At 37.1% G+C, this 22,367-nt stretch overlaps 1 protein-coding gene and 2 long non-coding RNA genes across 3 annotated transcripts in view; 1 reads left to right on the top strand and 2 right to left on the bottom strand.

Moving 5' to 3' along the window:
* LOC105680630 (DNA-directed RNA polymerases I, II, and III subunit RPABC3) overlaps positions 1 to 22,367 on the bottom strand; it is a 73,183-nt gene that overhangs the window by 47,328 nt on the left and 3,488 nt on the right. The gene's annotated exons all lie outside the window — the stretch shown is intronic.
* Positions 10,625 to 13,833, top strand: LOC112212674. The gene is made up of 4 exons (XR_002946501.2): positions 10,625 to 12,717; positions 13,087 to 13,169; positions 13,306 to 13,542; positions 13,639 to 13,833. It is a non-coding gene; the product is annotated as an uncharacterized LOC112212674 (long non-coding RNA).
* Positions 13,930 to 15,127, bottom strand: LOC112212676. Its single transcript, XR_002946504.2, has 2 exons — positions 14,851 to 15,127; positions 13,930 to 14,765 (listed from the first exon to the last, which is right to left on the bottom strand). It is a non-coding gene; the product is annotated as an uncharacterized LOC112212676 (long non-coding RNA).

The following is a 22,367-nucleotide window of genomic DNA, read 5'->3' as shown; positions in this document are numbered from 1 at the left end:
CGGCCGGTAGTTAGAGTTCTCCAACGAAACGCACGAAACGCTATCCCTCTCTATTGTCCCTCTTACACCCTCTTTTCACTCTCTATCCCTCTTTTATGCTTCCTTTCTAGCCACCGATCTCCATCGTCTTGCCTCTCTGTTGCGTTAACCAGCTTCCATCTTCCTCTGCAGTAACGCCCACACGATCATTCTGTTCTTGTCTGTTCTTCCCCTTAGAAGACTGTCTTTCCCTAGTTCACGGTGAAAGTAGCGAGTAGGGGTACCAACCCTCCTGTGTATCCCGGCGGTTGAACAAAGATGGCGATAGATTTTCTCCCCACTACAAGAGGGGCGGCGCTCAGCAACCCTCTGACCTCCCTCTTCTCCTCTTCGTTGTTTCACTCATACTCTACCGCTGCTTCGTCATCTTCCACCATTCCACGTACTCTCTCTTTTCTACTCTCTGCGGCAGATACAGTTGATACGTCGCTTTCTCGTACCTTTTTCCAGACAAGTTTCTTTATCTAACTGTACTCTGTTATCTCCTTTCTTTTTTGACTGTCCAGATTCTTGTTTTTAGTTCCTTTAGTTGGTATCGAATTTTTTTACGGCGGAAGATAACAGATATGTCTAATTGTCTTCGACATTTTTATAGCGAGTAAAATTTTATAATTCCCTTACTCTCTCGAACGTTTCTAAAAAGTTCCTAAAACATTTTGAATTCTCCTCGATCGCTTTAGTTCGATAAAAATTCTATCGTTATCTTGCTCATGCAAATAGTTTTCGAAAGGAAAAAGCAATGAGTGGACGCAATAGGACAGTTAATCAAAACCAAACTAACCTTTCAATCAGACTCCAATTGCTCACGATTGTCCTCCGCGATGATCAATACTTGCGTCGAGGAGTCGGAGATTCAATTTTTCGGAAAAATCTGATTGGCAAATTGATGTTCGTGATTCGTTAGCTGCGTCGTTTATCTCCACCCCTCCAGCTTATTAATCGTTTTTCTGCCAATGAATGTACACGTAGGAGTCTCAATTAACGTCGAGTCGAATGATTCTTATTAATAGTAGTATACTCGATAATCGGTCGCCTTTATTTAGCGTTACCAGTCACCGCTTACTTTCCGATATCGTACATCATGAATTACCGCGAAAATAGACCCGAGCTCCCTATACTTAGAATACGCGTGGAATGGACAGTTTACACGATCACTAACGTTGGCTAAGAACATGTATTTCCGGGAACCGAGTTGCGTAGCGGAAGCGTTTCCCACCTTGGTGTCTCAAAGGAGATACAGGGTGAGGATAAGGGTATTTGAGTCATTTAAGCTCTATCATTTTATAATTTAATTCTGAACTTCACACAGAGTAATTAATCTCGTATATTACGAGGCACCGTTAATCTCTGTAATATAATAAACCTAATAACGAAAGAATTAGGTCAACCAAGAAAAAATATCCAAAGCGAGAAAATAATTGAAATAATCCTATATTAAAACTAATAAAATAAACAATAAACTAGCTTCCAGAAATAGAGCGATACGTACACGCTAATGACTTATGATAATTGTCATTGAAATTATTAACATTGAACAAGCTTCTTTTGTTGTTAAATAGCTCGAAAGTGTTTCTGGTACAAAATAATTACCTATCCCACGAATTACAACGTGGTCCCCTGATTGATTAAAATTCAAGTAAACGCTACCGCGATTACAAAAAAGGAAATAGAGGAGAAAGAAAAGGCAAGAGCCAAAGATATTCGTTTGGGTTTTAAAAACTAGAGATAAACAGAATAGATCTTGCACGGCGATGCTTGTAGGAAACCTGAAAACATTCGGTAGGTCACGCGATTACCCGATCCATCGGGCGAAACACGATCCCCATGGCGTTCCTCTGACGCTCGGGAAGGCGCAATTTCTAAACCATCGGCCGCTAAAAACTTCCAATCAATATCAATATCGACCATTCCGCGTCCCCTGGAGCGAAGAGAGGAGAGAGAGTACTACATCCCACCACGTACATACCCATGACCAATATCCCGGAGGAAAGTCATCCCTCTTTTTTCCCTTTCTCCTATTGCTCCGTATTACCATCAGAAAAAAGGAAAGGAGAAAAAAATTAAGTTTAAAGAGAGAAGACTGATAAAACCAAATATATGTACAGAATCGAATAAAGAATGAGCAAGATAGAAAATGTACACAAGAAAAAGGGAGTAAAAAGCCTTGATGCGAAAGGGGTGGTCGAGCAAGTAAGAGGTCGGGTAAAGGGTGAACACGGGGTGGCGAAGCTAGGCTCTGCTGACAGAGACAGCGAGAGTGACAAGGACAGAATTGAGGAACGGAAGAGGGGAGAAGGGTTGGTGTTCGGTACGAGGGCTTCCCAACTGCGCAGTGTCGCTATCCGCTATCGACCGGTTCGCAAGCGCTATAAATACTGGGCACCGGGATCTCGCCACCCCTGGCACACACCCCCAACCACCCACGCACACCTCAATCTACCCCTCGCCACGTCCTCGTTCACCAACACTTCTACGCCTGCAACCTCCCTTCTTACCCCCTCATAATCCTCTTGCCACGCTCGCACACACATATACATGTGCACAAGTACATGTACACGTATACACGTACACAGGGAGAGGGGCGGGAAACCTTGACCTTCAAAAGAGCCACGGAGGGCGAGGGTGGTAGCCACGCTCCTCCCGGTGACGCATCTCCAACCCCCGCTACTCTCGCGCACAGTTAGCCTTCCTGTCTTTCTCTTTCTCGCTTCTTCTCCTCTGTGTCGAAGCTTTTAATTCCAGCTACACGACGATCAAATACACACTACGCATATATCTACGCGTTTCATTCGTGTTTTTTTTGCTCGTTCTTCTGCGTTCTTTGTTTTCTACTGTTTTGTTGGATACGTAGAATATAGGGTTCACTTTTTTGAGTTTGGTTTTTGTTTCTGTCTTTAGATCGGGAGTTATTCGAGTATCAATTAAGAGCAAAAAGACCTTCTCTTTTTCTGTTTACTTCTAATCGAGGATGAACCAAGGATAGGAAACTTTTTAATTAGCTCACTACGATGCCCGTGGAATTTTAGCGATCTTTTGCAGTTTGCAGTATCCATCGTATCGATCGGTCCGCTATTAAGGTTATGTGTTATTGATGAATGTATCGGTGGTTTATACGGTGTTATTCGATTTTTTGGCGCCGTTTTAAAGTGATAATTGTCTTTACGAATGTAACACGCAGGCTGTAGGATTAGTATTCCTTATTAGTAGTAAAATTTTAAAAGCCACAAATTATAGGTTATCAATATTAGTATCTTGTACATTCTGCACATTTTTGAGCACTTAAATTCCCCATAAATGTATAAGATCCTGCTTACAACGTAAAACACTAAATAAGATGAAGCTTGTAGTATCTTTCAATAAATCTAACGAATAGATGTCCAAATAATGTACTTACATCTGTCAGTGTATTTCTGCAGCGCCCTCTAATGAATAGAGTTACCATCTTATTCAGTAACATTGTACTCAAAGCTTACTTAAAGAATCACATAATTTACATATAAGATGTTTCTTTAATACAATGTACTAATACATTATACGATAATGATAATTAGTCAGAGGTGAAATATTTATCTTCGGAATAGCTTTGCATGGCCGTTGGATACTGAGTTACGATAGAAGATAGGCAACAAGATGATTCAGAAGAAGTTAGACGACGGCAACGTCGCAGCGTCGTATAGAAATCAAAGACAAAAAGGGAGGTGGGCACGTTTGCTGATCGATTTAATAAAACAGCATACATCGAACAGAACACGTCAGCCAAACTGACGATCAGCGAAGCCACTCGATGAGTCGAAGGTCGATCGCACGTAACGAATTATCGGAACCTCGTGAATCTCTCTACCAATTCATTCCAACTAGGCGAAATTCCTGTATTAAAAATCCTCGAAAGCTTTCCCACTCTTCTTTCTAACGTTAATGACAAATTTTTCAGAACTTTCATAACAGAAATTTTTTCAACTTCACCAGTCTAGACATTTCGTTTTCAATTTTAACGAAGTTTAATGGAAGAGGAGATTAAAAGAGGCAGCTTGCCCCGAAACTTCGATATCTGTTCATTTTGCCGCTAGAGGGTTTGCAATCGCAGACTCATCATCGCGACTCGCGATTGCGTGATTAAAAAGGAATTCAGAGCGCTTGAAAAGTTGTGCATTTTGAATATCAGCGAATATTTTTTACATACTTCTGTCGAGCCTCCTCCAAAATTATAGTCCTGTGAAAGTAGTTATTTCAGCCGGAGTATCGCGGTTACAGAACGTAATTTTAAACGTAATTAAATTTATATTATTAGTTAAATTTTACAGATTACGAATCAGAAATTACTAATATACTAGCACTAATAAATTGTTTTGTATAATAGTAATAGGTTTGTTACCAAATCAAGTGAAATTTAACAAAGTTTACAAATTACGGATCACCTTTTCCCATTTCATGTAAAATTATAAAGAATATAATCTACAACCTGTAATTTGTTAATTCACTAATACCAACTGGTAAATTATCATGCAAGAAGGCTCTGATCTACGTATTATTTTTAATAAAATATCAATGGCATCGTACGTTTGCTTCTGAGCTTCACATTCTGTATATGTGCGAGGAGGATGCAGTTTACGATTCGCTCTCGAAAAACGCTTTCACGAAAATCAGGAAACTAAAAAGAATAGCGGCGAAAATACGAAATAGAGAAGAAATATAGAGGATATATTTTTTCACGAGCCCCTCCGCGTTTAGCCGAAAAACGAACACGTCCCCCGTCGTTAATTCCTCATCGAGCAACCGCGGGGTATGAATAATCCCCGGTGCGCTTAAAAGTTCACCACGGACCGCGATTCTCGCATAAATCTCTTGTCGGTGAAGTCGAAAGGCGTGTACGAAAATAAATTCATCCGTCGGACAGGCCGACATTCTGCCTGCGAAAGATACAAAGAGACCTAGAGAGCGAGTGAAAAAGAGAGGAAGATAAAGAGCAGATATACAAGTGGAAGAGGGGTTGAAGAGGCAACCGCGCGTCGGCTTGTACGTTTCCTTTTTTCTTGTTGTTTCTTCTTTTTTTTTCGATCTACTCCTTCGCTCATCCTCTTCCTCGTTACGAATTCGCCGAGACAAAGAGGAACCCTGAGGATGTGGCAGGGTGTCCGACAATGGGCGTTCCGATGTCATGGTATTTCGAAGCATTGCGCAATCCCTCCTCCTCCCCCGCGTTTCGAACGATCCTATAGCTGCTTCTTCCTCGGCTTGTCAGCTGGTTTCAAGGTCGACTGGCTGAAGGAGACACAGAAAGACCGGTCGGTCGTTCGTCGAAAGTAATCTTTTTTCTCTCTTTCGCTTCTTTTTCTTCATTCGATTGGCCGCCATATCGAAGTCCTTTCGCGAAGATATTTTCAGATTGAACGATCGAGGGACATTCAGGATGAAGTTGAAGATAGAAAACGGGCTCCCAGGTGTGAAACGGACTTGGCAATATCGTGATTGCACGGATAGTTACGTGATCGTTACGCGCGGAACAAGTTTTGATACTGGTCATTATGTATGTTTGTTGTGTCCAGGAGAATAGAGAGAATTATGACGTATTCTTCGCTTGATGATAATGGATCAATGGGGGTGTGGTATTTGGAAATAATTGGCAAATGAAATTTAAGTAGTAAATGAAATGAAAATTTTGATAGCGGGGGAAACAAGTTAACTCTTCATACTTGGTATTCTGTTCGACGATTTATAAACTGTAGAACTTTATGTATTTATAAAATATAGAAAACAGCCTGTGTAACTTAGTTACTATAGTGCTTAGAGGATGTAAACGATTTCCATCTAATCTCCACTTTTTGTATAAAAACATGAATTTGCATAAGTATCTGCAGTCTGTTGATTTATATTCGATCGATCGAAATTTGAATATTATTAAATTAATTATACTCGATAAATCGCATTCAGAATCTATTCGTAATTAATAATTACATTTTTATATTTTCGTAATCAATAACTTAATACTTGCATATTTTCAAAATTAATATTTATGCACATTTGATTAAATTAACAAAGTTTCGCTGTGAGAGATTTAACGTTTTCTATTCTAAAAGCCAAAAGAATGGAACGAAATGTTCCATATAATACTGTAGGACCGCGAAGAATTAAAGAAGATTTACTGTTTGTTGGATGATTTAATAAGGAAAAGAAATTAAATTCGAAAGCATCAAGTCCCCGTTATTTCCTCAAGCATGCACGCCGCAACGAACAAGCAGAAAATTATTAATCCCTCAGCTATTTCTTAGCTGTTGGAGAAAAAGTATTGTACACTTAAAACATTTACTGATCTGCTTGTCCTGCTTTTTCAAACGGTTCAAGATAATAAGCAATATTCTTTTATTTATTCCGCGGAATTAATTGTCGCTAAAAACGCGACAATAAAATTCTTGAGACTAGATAAAGATAAAATGAAAGAGAGAGAAAGAGGGGAAAGATAGAGAGATAGATAGATAAAGAGAAAGAGAGAGAGAGCGAGAGGGGGGGGGGGAGAAAAGAACATTTAACTGAAAAATGTTCTTCGTATAGAAGAGGAGGAGAAATTATTGCGACTGACAAGAATGGTGAGACAGCAAAAAATTTCATTAGATCCAGCGAGGAATTATTGAGAGAAATTGTGAGAAACGATAAGCACTTCATTTGTCCTAGCCGTCGAAGTGGCTTTAGTCGTGTTTGACTTCACGGAACTCTTTTTGTTGTTGAACTGTTTTTGTGTCCTACCAGTATTGCAACTATTTGCGAAACCGATACAGTATAAACCTCACTACTACCATTTCTATGGATGTAAACATCATTGTCACAATGTTTTTGAACACATAAAAATGGTTCTTGGCTTTTCTTCTTGATTGTCGATAAATAGAATTCTTCGCTAATTTGTTAAGAATTAAGCAACAGTTATTATAACGTTATGGATACTGTAATTTTTACGAAGTCGTTTAAGTATTTTATGAAGCCAAATGCCAAAGCCAATGAAGATTCGATCCAAATTCTTGCATAAAATATAAAATGTTTAAAAAAAGTAATTTTTAAAGTCTAATGCAAATGTTTCAGTTGAAAAATAAATTACAATTTTCTAAGTTTTGGAATTTCCAAATTTATATTTAGTTCCACGTCCTTTAATTTATATTTGAATATGAAATAAATATGGAATTAACTTCTCTCTAAAAAGAGAAATGGATTTTCAGCATGATTCGCGAAGAAGAGTCATCAATTCGTATTATACAATCGGCAGATCGCCGCGTCCACGTCTGTCCATTGATTAATTGCCAGTAACACGATTTCCTCTCGACGATCTTTTGACCTTTTCCACACGGAAACACGGTCTCTCGCATTGGCGCGTGCACACGCACAAAGAGAGCTTATATACTAGGGTCGTCATTGTTAAACTGAAACGCGTTTCTCCTTTAGGGCAGTTCCTGTTATTGACACATACTCTTTGCAAAACGGAACAACGTCGTCCAGCGGATAGATCCGCGAACTGTTTTACCGACGACTGTCGAAGCACGTTCCGATTAATTAATACGCCACGAAATTGAGCCAGGCCGCACTATCAGAGTTGGAACTCCGTGTGTTTGACCATGGAACCGTACAGAAGAGTTTGAAAGGGCACTAAAGGCGAAAAGAGAGAGAATAGTGGGACAGATACATGCTTTGTAATGACTCGAAATTTAAGAACCGGTTTTGATCGGGGTTCGATTGGCAGAAAGTAATAGCCAGAGGAGAAATTACGAGCATAACTTAGAGGCAAAAAGAAATATAATAATCGTTAGTCAAACTGGATGTTAAAAACGACAGAGTAACGAGAGAATGGATATAAAAGGGTCATGGTAAATATGTAATTGATTTCAGCTGACACAAGAGACGACATTTGTTACAGGTCAAGTAAATGTCCCTATCGAGAACTATATTGTTTGAAAATGTTGCAAATTTCGTATTTGTAACAAGTTACATAAACGATACGATGATAAGAAAACTTCCCTAGAATTGTAAACACGATTATTAGAATTCATAGAAATAAGATTTATGTATAGGTCGATAATTATTGTTTTAACAATACATACAAACAAAGATATGATAATTAGAAAGAAATTTAAAAATAGACAAATTTTCAGTCGATTCGTCCTTACACGAAGTGATTATTTAGTAATCTCGAATATAGAAGAATCAAAGGAAGGAACAATAATCTTTACGTTTTAATAAGGCTGATTAGATAATACCAGTCTGACAACATATTTAATACGGTTGACATTTTAAATCGTTGAGTCGTATCTTGTATAGAAATTCTTTGTGCGAGATATGTTCGACGACACCAACTTAAAGTAAAATTGTATCCAATATAGTCATTAATGAAATTGAGAAATATTGAAACAAATTGTACGTTAGTATTTATTTCGGTGCTGATAGATTTGGAATGAAAAAATAGCACTAAAAATTCGAGCATCGATCACAGAGTGTGAACTGCGCATACGTTTGCGCAGCTTCATCCCGCGTACGTAAAACCCGTCACTTGATTTATATGGTCGTTCTCCTTAACTCTTTGCTCCATGATTTTTAGTTTCTATGATTTTAAGTAAGCATTATCTATATTGAATATAAGATATCGGAACATTGTACGTAATTTGTATTTATTAATCTTCAATCTAAAAGTTTTAGACTAAAATTAGAATATCAACTAAGTTTTATAAAAAAAACATAACCTTTCAAATGGGAACCCATAAGTGTTGAAACACTTAAAAAGTCTTCAGAATGATTCAAAGGAGAATAAGAGATTATAATACGCTAACGACGCATATTTTCCGCTCACACTTTTCTACAGCTTCAAGAGTAAACGCGCATGTGTGCCACGCAAATACATACGTGTGCCAACTCAACGATGCGGAATCGAATTCATCTGCATCTCGAATCTCATAATGATTTCACGATATTATATTAATGTTGATGAAACAAAGTATTAATCTAATAACACGAAGAATAACGAAAAAAACTTACAATTAATATACAAAAGCAAAAATGTTATTTGTTTAGTTATAGATAAAAAAATTATTTTTTAGAAACGTGGCAACGATGATTGTTCTATTTTTATGCTTCGTTTCTAGGCATTTGCGACAGATCGTAATTCGATATCTTGTTTACTTTTTCGATAACTAGTCGATCAGTAACGTAATATATCTATGTCAGATAATGTACATATAGTCTTATTTATGCTGCTAAATAATGTATTTTTCGAACATCGAACATATATTGACCCGTGGTATTGAAAAGTTTTTGGCCGAATGCGTGTTCAGCAACTATCAAACGTGAGCGAGATAAGACGCAACAAGTTCGATGAAATCGAAACGATTTATCATTGGCGTTGTACTCATGTGAGTTGGCGTTGCCTATTATTTCACGTGAAACGGTTCGAAACATGAAAACGTTGTGAGATTTTTTGACGATAAGATTCAACAGAACCGTGTCGCATTAGTATTTGAATGTAAGCGCAATTTTTATGCGCTTTTTCTCCGACAGGATTCGGTATGCAACACGTGGTAAATTACTTTCCGCACTTCCATAATTCATATGTTCGCTTATTTTACATACCTCTGTATTAAAATTTATTTTATAGAAAATTATTTTGCAATTCTATTGTTAAAACGCAATGTATATATATACACATAGATACTAAAATAAATTTATTCAATAATAAAAACTAAACCAAAAAGAGAATAACAGCCGGATGGAATCTTAGCTTAACAGGACGCTAAATATCTCGCATTTCATTGGCCCTTCCAAATCATTTATACAATGTACATGCGTACAGCATATTGCTATGAAAATTTAGAAAAATCATCAAAGTTTCAAAATATTTATTTACAAATTCAATTTACGAAGCTAGCAGCTTGTAACATATAACGAATTTATTAACTTGTTGCAAGAGATGCGTGTACCGTTCAAATTCCATCCCGCTCTCGTAACTTTCACAAGATAATCTGATCTGTACCTGGTCGGTTCCATCGAAAACGGTATTCCTATAGAATGGCGAAATCGTTTGGCACGGAGGAAGATGGTCGAACACCCCATGATCGTTCGTCACTTTACTGAAATTCGCCTGTCTCCATGTTCTTGGTCGGGATTTTCACGCACACACGCACGCAGCCGCAGCACCACCACGGTGACGACGACGCAGTGCTGCCAAAGAGAGGCAACCCAGAGAGACCGGGTGCCGGTTCGCCGTTGGAACAGTCTCGAAAATGCATCCTCTATAGGAGCATTAGTTCGGTGAGAAACAACGAGGAAAAAACGAAAATGTCGCGGGACCAGTCGTTCTAATGGAAAACTGCGAGGAACGGATGTACAGCGAAAGCGAGAAAAATAAAGAAAAAAGGTGGCGCGATTCGCGGTCGCACGAGAAGGTTGCCGGCTGCCGCCTTGGCACTGACAGTGGCCCTCGCGCCTAGCAACACCGAACGCCAAACTGTCGACTCGCCGAAGGCAGCCGGCACCGCACCACCGTGCCCCCCTTTTTCATCGACGTGTCCTTCTCGCGCTCTCCCGCTTCTTTCTCTCTCGAACAGTTCCTCCGTCGTACCATGTCGCTCGCACACACGCGTTCCTTCGTTCTTTCTCTTTCTCGTTCTGTCTCCCGGTGTCGCCTGCACGTCCATTTTCTTTCGTCGCTATTTACTTTTGTCCTCGTTTTGCTCTTTTCACGCGTGTCTCCACTCTATTCGCGTCTCTTTTTCTTATTCTGTTCGTTTCTATCTTTGTTTGAACGAAATATATATATAAGAGAAGTATATAGAAGAGAGTTGTTTGTCTTCGTCGCGATCGCGATTCACGTTCGTCCTTATCTTGCGAAGTCACACGCTACTCACTCTGCCTTTTTCTCGCTTTGCGCGCAATTTCTAGCGAGCCAACCAGCCGCGGGCCAGCAGCCGAACCAGTGCGAAAGCCGGTAACCGGCACAACGCGCCATACCAAAGCGATCAGCCGATTGGCTGGCCGCCCGCGACTCGACCAATCGCAATGCGTCTTCGGTCGTCAGGTGGTGCTGCGTTCTCGCAGACACGAACGCCTGCTACATCGGAAAAAGTTGGTTCCTGGCAGTTTTGACGACATTACGGATTTTAAGGATAAAAAGTTTATATCTATGATATTGTCTCTTGCGACTAAATCAATTGATCTTTCTTATTGAGGCCTGCACGTGTAGGTTACTTCTTCTGTTCCTATATACTTCCAAGCTATATTCCATTTTATTGCATTTTCCAGAAAAATTCCAAACAAGATGTGTAGGCCAATAAAAAGCAAAGTGGCAAAGACATGAAATAACAGTTCTTAGAAGAACATTTTCCTGAAACCGTAAATCATCCAACTCAAGCAAGTGCACATAAATGGACCATCATACATCGAATTTTCCATATACATACATACTGTACAACACATTTGAAACTATGAAAATACATTATGGCTGCCAACCATTGTCAGTTCATGAAAATCATCTGTGGAGTTTCTATCGAATTGTTGTTCTGCTAAATGGACGCATTTACACCTCTTCGAACACAATATGTACGAAGATTGCTCGAAATTATCACCGGTGTAGATATATCAACCTAACCCAACAATCTTAAAGAACGACGTCTGCTACAAGTGCTTCATGCAGTCATACAAGCCGTACAACTTCGATTTTTAAACCTGGTATTTTAAGTTATATTTACCATAGTATTTTACATTCTAAAGCACAGCTAATGCGAATAAAATAATAGATTGGTAATAAAAGGCGGTAAATAAAAGCAGTGTGAAGAATTCATAATTTGTAATAAATATTAGCATGGGATTCTTGCACGATAATGTAATAATTAATAATATTAATATGTCTACACTCTATGAGTTATAGACATAGAGATCAGAAAAATCAACAAAGGAAGACATATCATATTTCTCTTCGTTTATTAATTTTATCGTTTATTTATTAATACCAGGTATTTTGTGACTTGTAAAAATTTCATTAACAACAATAGTTTAATTGTGCAAGACGACCCTGGAAAAAAACTTTGCTACATTCTCATTAATCAAAAATCATCTAACAATACCAACCCACGAAACACAAATTACAGAGATGAGTCATCTCGAGAGCCATTATTCCTAATGTACGTGTGTTTTACTGATTTCTGTCACTTCTTTCCCTTCCATTTTCGCCTGTTTTCTTCTTCACCTTCGCGTCTGGCCGAAATAGGTCACGGTGCAAAGCAAAGGAGCAAGATGGGACGGGACGGCAGCGACATGGAGAAAAGCCAGCCGAGGACGAGGATCACGCGCGTTGAGTACGTGCCTTGCATCCGGAGGCGCGTTGCGTTCCGTTCGCCATTGCCTGATTAACTCGACGTCATTTATCAGATTAAATGGATAATGCTGGTTAGCGTCTGACGTAACACCGCACTCCCAAGAACCGCCGTTTCTCAAAGATTCTTTATTATCTTACTGGTCTGCCTATGGACACACCAACGTTACGCAATCGAACAAGCCGCTGAAATTGGATGCGAACAATCGGCCGTGTTAACGAGTTCATTGTGTTTCTGTCCAAAACGCGATACTAGCCGGGTGGCCCTGCTGTTATGTAACCTAGCTATGGCTATCTATCGAGTTTAATAAACGAAGGAAGAAAATGAAATTTAGGATAAAAATGTATGGAAATTATTTCTGTGAGAAATGTTTAGTTATTTAGTAAATTAGTAATGATCAGATTGCCTGTGTAAATAAATGGAATGTAAATTTGTTTCATTCTCTAAATATTACAACCTAGTACTTTATTTTAAAGATTTTGTATATTCCTGCAATTTATATGTATTCTGTACATTTAAGTAGAGTAATTAGTAATTACATTTTAGTAACTCGAATACATTTTTATGAAGATTTGAAGATGCTGTGACATGTGAAGTAGTAATTCATTTTTTTATTATGAATCAGTAATAAATTGTTAACTGTAACTTACATTTATTTTTATGGAGATTGCAGAAATTGTATCGCAAAGTAATAAATTCCGTTTTTTACTAGGAATTTCTTAGAAACACGCTGTAAAATTTTATGACACCATCGTCATTGTAGATATTGAACACTTGTAATTGTTTGTACACCAGGTAGGTAATAATACGTATAAATGTTTCAATTAGCAAGAAAATTTAAAAATGGAAGATATAGTTAATGCTAAAAGTAATAAAAGGAATAAGCAAAGTTTGAAATTTCTAATTTTAATTTTTTTTTTATTTTAAATAGGCAAAATTGAGTATAATACAGTGCCAAAGCGAAGCATGATAAACTCTCACATGGCACATCCAAAAGGTCGGCTTCAACGACGAAATCACAGTCATCTCGCTGCGAACGCACAGTTTAACCGGTAATTAGAGTTTACGGCAGCCACGTTGATTAGGTCGTTAAAGAAACTATTACGCCGACTAAATACAGTCTAGGCACTCCCACTAGTCTCCGCTGAATTGCAATTTGATGCAGTAGGTACGTTGATCACGTGAACATTAATATCCGTTTTCTAGACTTCTTACAACTTTCATGATCCATACTGTAAGATTTACGAATTTTTTATCGTTCGAGATAAAAAATAGGAAATGAAGAATTGGAGGAATATGCATCTTTTATTCATAAAAAATAAAGTAAGATCTTTAAATATTATTAAATTTTCTACAATTCCAATTAACGAATGAAGGAAATTAAATGTTTACAGAATTATAAATTCTTTGTAAAAATGTAATATCCTTAAAATACTTGAAGAGGCTCTATATAGCGATTGTCAACAATGTTCAACTAAATAATAACTTTAAAATGAAATTCTTCATGCAAACAGTTTAACAAGACAATGGTTTAGACGCTTGAGTACACATTGCATTTGTATAACGAGTTTATTCTCAAAGACTCTTTATTTCACCAAGGTTATAAAATTACACTGCGCAGCTTTTGACAACTACCGCATCTCTATCTCTTTGTGAACTTTTAATGATCTTTTCAAACATGATATATTCACGCTACTGAAATCCTAAGATAGACAACGACGAGTTCTTGTAATTAAGAGAAACACGAGAATTATATGATGTATCTTTTTTGATTATCTTCCATTTTCTTTTCTTTTGGTACAAATTTTATATTTTTGTCTAGCTATATTCTATATTTAGTACGTTATAGTTCTACTATTAATGGAAATTTCAGTCAAAGAAATCAACCTGATCTCTTTCACACAACAAGAATGACAACAATTTCTGATCAACCTAATTGCGATTAAAACAACAAAGACGTATCTTTTCTGGGAAATTTTGCATCGTTTCGTACGAAAGATGAGACGATCGAGAAACATATACCTATATTACACGAAGGCTACGAGTTTCGTCTGTTCGAAATAAAAATGTGGCACATATGCACAATTCTTGGACACAAAGAGGAAATTATTAGGTTTGTCAACGATCTGCTTGAGTTGTCCGAGTAAATTGCTCGAATTACCTCAGCACCCGGCAATGGAAGGTGACCTACTGTCAGAAACGATCTCTCCAAAGGATTGTGCAACTTGAAACTTTAGAATTTTTCTTCTTCCGCCATTCGGTTCTCTTTTGAAGGGACCCAATTACCAAGGTGATATAGGCGATCTCGCATTAGGAATTCGCCGTCCTTTAAGAAGATTGAAAATCGTTCTTCATAACAGCTTAATAGTCAGCTCACAGCTCGTTTTGACTCTGTGATCGAGATAATGAAGCGATTTAACATGGAAATTTGCGAAACGGTCAACCTAATCTCAGCACAGTAGAATGTATTATTAACCTGAAACGCGTTCGTTTGTGTTTCGTCATATTTTTTCTCGTAGGAATGACATTATTCGCAGAAATAATAGTTTTCGAGGAAGTATAAATCATATTTGTGGAGGATTAGTCGTTGTTAGGTCGAGCGAAATAACGAGAGCGAAATATTGCTGCCGCAGTCCGTCAAATATATTTTGAATAAATAAATAAATAAATAACTTATTGACGAATTTGTGAATCGTTGGTACAAATGCAAGTTACGGAATACATACTCGATAAATACTCGGAGAAACTTTGTAGATCACTATACTGGTCGGAGGAGAACCAGAAAATTCGAATTCGTCTGCGTTTGATCTTTGTATGTAGCGGCGACATTGTTTTGCCCAGAGTTTATTTTTCTTACATTACTTGTAACCTAACGGTCTTGATACTTCGAGGTAAAACAACAGGATTTGAATTGTTCTTTGACTCGTGTGCCGCTACACATTTTATACCTTTTGTGGATGAGCAATTTTAAAATTCAGTTTGCCGTCGACCAATTTTATTGTATTATTAAATATGTATTATCGTATTATATATTATTCTCTGTATTTCATTAAAATCGCATTTTTATTTGGTTTCATTCATTTAATGTGTTCTTTTGTCCATACGCCGATATGTCAAAAATATCGAATTGCAACAATTAATTAATTAATTGATTAACTTTGTGGATTTAACATCTATATTTAAAAATCGTAAATTCTGGGAGATTATAGATTTTCTTGTTTAAGTATGTTGTACCAGAGTACTCTCTTTTAATCACTAATTAAATATTGAAAGCAGAAGATCTACAAAAACGATTTTTATTCACAAGGAGACAGTAAACAGAATATTATTAGGATATTGGTAAATTATTATTAATATAGGAAAATGATTGTCATATGACTGCTTCGTAGATCGTACTTACTGCAAGTACTTTAAGATCTTACTGTCTGACTATTGCCATACAAGAGCTACTTTGTTGCTTCTTAGCACAGAAGAAATTATCTAACAGATAATAATTATTTAACAAGCAGTAAGATTATCAAACTGTGATTTCAAGAACATAAAATATTCTAAACTCCCTTCCTAATTATACATACTCTAAATTTAGTAATATTGTTTTATTGATGCAAGTTATAAGGCAACATAATTCTAGGTTTCTTCTATCGATTTTGATTTTATATGAACTTTATACTTATTGCTTAAAAACTATTAACAGGGTATATTGCTAGGTGTAATAACTTAATAACAACGCCAAGCCTCGTATCACATGCAATCTAATTCCGTCACTAAGTTTCCATATCATATATTGATACTAAATTATTTATTATCGTATATTAATCGATAAATATAGAATAATAATGTATTAAACGAAGCTCATATAAAGCTGCAAAGCTACGATCAGCTATGTTAAATACACCAGCAATAACCAGGAAAATACAACAGCAGCATATGATCTGCTAAAGAAGCTTCTCACACAACCATTAAATAATAGATTATAAAAGATACGTACATCACAAAAGATAGAATACGAATGAAATAATCATAGCAAATTAGATACCACTTCGTTTCAGTGGTACGTCCAAATCAATTTAAAATGGTCGAAGACGTTATAGAAGTAGTCGTGGGTGCCTATAAATACAAACACCACGAATTTAGCCGAATTCGCAGGATATAGAAAAACGGTTGCGCGGCTGCAGTTGCCGGCCAAGGTCGTGGCCTTAATCGTTATTGGGCGTCTGACCTATATATACCAGATGCGCCCTAGGATTTAAAGCAAGTTTCTCAAACTACTACCGGGGGCTATATTGACTTGGAGGAGCATTCTAGATAAACGATACGGCAGTGCAGAGGCTGAGATATGTCCTCCAGCAATAGCCAAATAAACGAATTCGAAACTTTCCAAATCGAACCAGAGATTGCTACCACCAACGACAAATTTCCACCGTGTTCATAAGAAAAACTATGTTCCCGCGGTCGTTTGAAACCGAACAATTTTTACTCGTATTACTTTATCATATATAACTACTTACATTTAATTTTTATTAGTTTCCGGGTTGGTCAAGAAATCACGCATCGTGAGATTTTGCTTGTGAATATGACATAATTATTCAGACAGTACAACATGGAAATTAAAACTCTCACAACGAAATGTTTTTTGCATTATGTAAAAAGAATTTTTGTCGTAAATTATCGATAACGAAGATACAGTTCTTTTGACGTTCTTGTCAAGGAGGAAATTTAGCGCAATTAGAATCAGTTTTACTGGACATGAAAAAATAATTATTTAACGGTATCTTAAAGTGCACGTAATGTTGGTTGCAGGCAACATCGAGCGTGAAAAAGTATTCATATTTCTTTTAAATATAAAATTTGGCAATATGTAATCTTAGTTCTTCTTGTAATTGTACATGCTGTCGATGTCCCCGATATTACGTATTTAAGGAAATGATTATACTTATTAAATTTAATTGCAAATTCTCGAAGATTGAAGGTACATAGGTTCAAATAACACAGGTCCTTAAGATACTGGTATTAAATTTACCCAAATATTTCTTCATTCGTTGGCCGATTCTTCTAAAAACTACCTTTTACATTAACCGCAATTTTGCACCTTTGTCAGATACATCATATATTTACGATAAGAGAAATTGCTTAATTGTATACAATTACGAATTTTATTTTATATCATAAATTTAGTAATAAGCATACACAGTTACTAATTTCGTGATTGCGCTGCTATGTACTAACATACAGCTGCAACATGATTTTCCCAGCAACGAAGCAAACTTAAATTGTTACTTGATAATTTGACGAGATCAGAACCGGCCTTAAAGCAACTCGTTAGAACAAGATCGCCGGATTCACGATGTTGATCAAGACCAAAAGGGAGTTGGCCCACCAGCGATGATTCAATCTTGATAATCGATTGGCCTTCGAGACAGTCGATCGCCGCTATCGACTTTCGTATATAACAGCAGATCTGGCCTCTAGTTTATGTCACACTACAAAAGCACCGAAACACAAGCAGATCGCTGTTAACGTTATCTACCTTACCGCACCGTTTGCTCGATGAAATAGCGGCTCGCAAAAGAAATACGTCCTCGAATCCACGTCGAGGTTTACGCTCACGCTTCGACCGATGACTCGTCTAAAGTATCGTTGAGTAGACACGGGACATACACACGTACATACATACATAGGCGGATCGATTTATTGGACCTGTATTTCGGGAGTGTTGTTTATTTTTGGCGAAGGGTTCGAATTACGTTCCCTTTGTAATCCTTCACTGGCACTTTCACTTAGGAATTTATCATTCAGCCTTTAGAGGTCAGTAGATATTTGGCAGTTGGAAAATTGGAAAGTGGGGAAATTTACACATTTGGGAATTAAGATATTACAAAATTCATAAGGATGAGAAATTCACGAACGTTTCGACAATTCGCGAACGTTCGACAGTTTGAAAAGTAGAAATTCTGAGAAATTAGAGATCCAACGTCAGAGAATCTGACAAGTCAAAATTTTGAAAATTCTGAAGTCCGAAAATTTTCGAAAAGTTGGAACTGCGAAAAATTTGACGATTCGAGAATTGGAAACCTTACGAGTTCAAAATTTCGAAAAATTGGGGAAATCTGAGAAGTCAAAAATTGGAAATTTGCAAAATTTCGAATCTTTCAAGATTACGTAAACTCTAGGAGACCTTCGTCAAACGAACAAACAGTGCGTGCGTGAAATCCGACGAAGCTATCTAGCGATAAAATTCGCTGGTAAACGGCCATTCCGCGTGATTAATTTTATATGTACGTGAAAATGGAAATGAAGTCGATATCGTGTGTCACGGAAGACAAAGCTGGTGCAAGAGAGAGATATGTACATCCTATTGGAATATCACGTTGGCAAAACGGCCGTCAGAAACAACAGACCGGTTTAATGCAGCGAATTAATGATATATCATTTCCTCCCTTGATGTCTTTTGTTTCACTAGCGGGCTCCCTGGTGAAATACCTTTCGCTGCTTCCGCAGCCACAAAAGTGATATTTTTTCCTAAATTATTAATTCGATATTACAGATATCCAGTTACTTTGAATAAAATCGAGGTAAATACGTTTTTCAACGACATTAGTACAATGGTGGTGGCAAGTTAATGGCTATCTGATCTTGCTCGACCGACCTCGAAGGTATTCAGAGCGATATGATTGATCGTCAAAAGGCCGTTCGTCTGCTGACTGGTAGATTGACGGTGCAATTCTAAAGACGGCCACTCGTGTCAGATTCTTAAACCGAATTTACCCTGTTTCACTTTGGAGAAAGATGGCGGATGAGTGCTTGTTTCGTATTCCTGCAAAGTGAAACAGCGTAAATTCGACTTTACGTACGTGTTTCGTTTCAGCAAACAGTCGATGGTCTAAAACACTTGCGAATACGATGATACGAAAGTCTGTTGCAAATGTAAAATAAATCTTGGTGAGAAATTGGCCTCGTTCAGGAAGAGGAGAAAGAAGAAGAAGAAGAAGAAGAAGAAGAAGAGTTTGTTAGTTCTGGCGAGATTTTACTACGAATGCGCGTATAAGGAATTATACAGTTTCTATAATAATGTTTCTTTCGTTATAGAATCATGCCTTACTTTGGATTATTAATCTTTGGAATACTAGTGCGGACTGTAACATTCCTTATTCATTTTCTTTTTGTTATTTGTAGGAGACGGTACTTCTTTGTGAGCAGCTTAGTATATAACAGGTTTGAACTTCTTTAAAGTGATTGTTATGTTAATTTTTCCTCACTCGGTGTTACATACACGCAACAGCGTACCTTAAGAACTTACATTAACTATCTAAATAATAAATGTATCTGTACCCTGTGAAACTGGTCTTGAATTTTAAAGTATCAGAGATACGTATCTCCATGATTGACAAAAAGAAGTTACGTTTCCATGGTTCAAAAAAATCAATCGATCAGTGAAAGAAGTTTAAATAGAATTATGTTGTTTAACTACCTATATTTTCGACTCTGTATAGGTCAAGTGTCCTAGGGTTAATTATCTTCTCCACGAAAAATGAAAAAACGTAAGAGCATATTTCTGGTCTAACATTCTAGTGGGACTTGAGGAACTAAATTGTTCCTAACACATTTCGTATTTAGAATGCAACAACGTTAGAGCGGACCGTGTTAAGGTCCATTTATACGATTGCAACAAGTTGGACAAAGTGTACGCTGCCGTTTTGGTATTCACTTTGATCCAGTAAATCGTACTGAGGACGTGTCGAGCGAATCAAATGAATGGACATTTGGATCGATGGAGTTATGCAGAATAAATAGACCGTAGAAGACACAGGACTTATAAAGGTTAGGTGCATACAGTCTAGCGCTCTACCCTTTTATTTGAACTCATGCAACCTGACACTTGATTGAAAGGATCTTATATCGATGAAATTTAAAATACATATGAACGATACTAAATATCTTAGAATCTAACATACTGAATTCCGGAATATCACAAAATATTTTACAGTTCGTAAAACTTGAAATTCTATATCAGATGATTTAAAATCCAAGAACGAAGAGAGATTTTATTTTAGATAATAAGATTTTTAAGATTTCCTGGTTTTTGGAAATTTCTACTAACCTACTTTTGAGATCACCTAAAACACGAGAAACTTTCGGTATCGTAAGGATTTCTACAAATTTTGGAATCTTATTTTCAGTTTGTAGCTTCCAAATAATTTTGAAATCTATCTCTTCTTTTATTCAAGAATCATTCTCCGTGATAAGATAAAACGAAAAAATGTTGAGGTCACTTTAAAATTTTACTTTATTTTAGGATCGTCCTACTATATTACAAACTGAAAAATGTCAAATATTTTATTTCCAATTTTGCTCGACAGTTATGAAATATCTGTTTTCCTTTATTCTACGATATTTCCCTATTATTTTTCACGAACTGAAAGTTCACAAAATCTTTAGTATCGCCTCGAAACTCGTGATAATTCTTAGACATTTTACGCTTTTCTTTATTTTAGGATCGTTCTATGTTAGAAATTGTATTAATTTCAAATTCAATCTTCAATTACAGAGCTTTTAGTAGGTATTGATCTCTAACTGCTACTAATACTACAATTTATATGGTCTCCTTTAAACGTTGAATCGTTGTATGTTGTAAGCAGAGTATCGTTGTAAAGGTAGGATCGATCGAGTTGGAATGTCGCGGGCGTGTTCTGTAACAGCGTTTACAGCGACGTAAACGAAGCGTAACGTTCGGATATTTGGCGTTTGACGAAAATCCGTAACAAAATTGGAACGTCGGCCAAACAAACTGAAAATGGATTTACATGCTTCGCAAATAAAACACTGATTGACCGGTCGTTCAGACACGGATTGATCAGCGTTATTTAATTAACGGTGTTCGAATCGTGGGAATGGGACTTAACGCGACCTCCAACTCTACGGCTGACGCCAGGACCGTCGAATAAAATCGATTTCGACGGTAGAAGGCTCTACCGTTTCGTTTAAAAAACATCCTCTATCTACCTTTGCTTCAAACTATAAATTAATCACTTTAAGCGTTAATAAAATTATTATTTACTATCTTACTGTCCATAGACAAGTAATTTATACTTGCTGGCTGTATTAAAATACAAAGTAATAATAGGACAATAAGAAGATAGTAACAATTATGTAAAATCGAAGCTCAAATACCTATTGATTGCCATATTTCTTCAACAGAATCTATAACCCTACAGATAGACATGTAATTTGTATTTAGAATAGTTATAGAAGATATTGCACCATATTTTCCAATGAAGCGCTTTTCATCAAATTCTTTATTTGATTTTCATAGTATCACATTTCTGTAGTCATATGAAAGTAAATATAACTAGTATGAAATTTCACATACTTGGACCTAATTAATTCGAATAATTGGACCTAATTATATAAATGCTTCCATAAATGAAATTACGCGTCAATACTTCCTCTAATCGTGACATAGTGTCTCCGCTATGAAATGAAAATAGTAACAGTAATATAAAATGGAAACCTATAAATTTGATCATTGCCACATTTCTCCGGTACACTTTCGAACTTTCAACCAACTCTCACTTTGTCAATAAAGTCTGTCACAGACAATGGAAAAAGTCAATAGATGGAATATATTGGAGCCACCCTCGCATTTGGTTCGAGCCACCTCGCGAACAGGAAACAGTCACGACACGATGTAAAAAATGGACCAGTAGAGGCACATGAGCGAACAACGGAGAATACAAGAAGCATTGTAGAAGAAGTTTCAGTTACAGCGTAATTGTCACAGGAAACGATAGTGACAACGGAAAAACGCGGAGGGAAATCGTGTTATCGTTGAAACGTGTTAGAAGGAGAAAGGACGAAGGTGAAGATGCAATCGGAGCGAGTGAGGAAGAGAAAGAGCGAGGGAGAAAGAAGACCACGCGGCTCCCTCCTGAGATGACATCTCCCCGTGACCTTGGAACGGAGACTGACCTTGACCGTGTCAACCCCCACCAGGCC

This window comes from Bombus impatiens, unplaced genomic scaffold (assembly GCF_000188095.3).
Source record: "Bombus impatiens unplaced genomic scaffold, BIMP_2.2 scf_0263, whole genome shotgun sequence".
NCBI classification, from domain to species: Eukaryota; Metazoa; Arthropoda; class Insecta; order Hymenoptera; family Apidae; genus Bombus; species Bombus impatiens.
The sequence above is the reverse complement of the archived record's forward strand: the minus strand, read 5'-3'. Positions and strand labels throughout refer to the sequence as shown.